At 31.9% G+C, this 743-nt stretch overlaps 1 protein-coding gene across 1 annotated transcript in view; it reads right to left on the reverse strand.

The window, feature by feature from the left end:
- Window positions 1–743, reverse strand: part of LOC131891016 (zinc finger protein 391-like) — a 3,304-nt gene that overhangs the window by 708 nt on the left and 1,853 nt on the right. The gene's annotated exons all lie outside the window — the stretch shown is intronic.

Consider the following 743-nt stretch of genomic DNA (forward strand, 5'->3'; position numbering starts at 1 on the left):
TCGAAAGATATAATAAAAAAAACGTCGTTATAAGTAAACTGAACATTTTTCTTTTTTGCGACTTCCTTGGTGATATGGATTCCCAGCAGTTCAAGACGTAAAAATTAGTTATCTTACTTGATTTTATATTCCTATAATATTTGACCCACCTACGAATTAGAGTTAGCAGATCTGGCACGTCCTTGAATATAGGGATAATCAGGTATTCTGATCAAAATATTGTCTAAATCTGACTAAAACGATTGCTACTTGATCAACACCTAGATACTCCCTACGAATATTTGAGGGGAGCAAATATTTCATTTTGATTTGCATTTGATTTTATGATCTTCGTCTTCTCATACTTTGTAAAAACTCAATTTAATGCATCATTGGACATTTCCATAACATTGGGCACATTTTCATTTTCGAAATGTAAATCTTATCTTATCCCAATAATAATTAGTAAAATCATAATTTTGAATGAAAATGATTTTAGTGTACCCTTTAAAGCAAAATCGGGTGCCCAAACGAATTCTTTATTTTCTCTTCAATTTTTGGTTATGCCCTTTGGTAATTACTTTTCCCCATTGAGGATTCGATTTGTTCACAAGGCTAACTAAATCTTGAAAATAGGATTTTTAATAAATGAATCAGCAATAAAGCCTTCTTCAAAGCCCAACCTTGACTCTTCATCTAAAGACATCTAATGGATGAAACTAGATGCAATCCCATGACATTTTCAACCAGACAGAAGTTTGTGT

Source organism: Tigriopus californicus, chromosome 2 (assembly GCF_007210705.1).
Source record: "Tigriopus californicus strain San Diego chromosome 2, Tcal_SD_v2.1, whole genome shotgun sequence".
NCBI lineage: Eukaryota > Metazoa > Arthropoda > Copepoda > Harpacticoida > Harpacticidae > Tigriopus > Tigriopus californicus.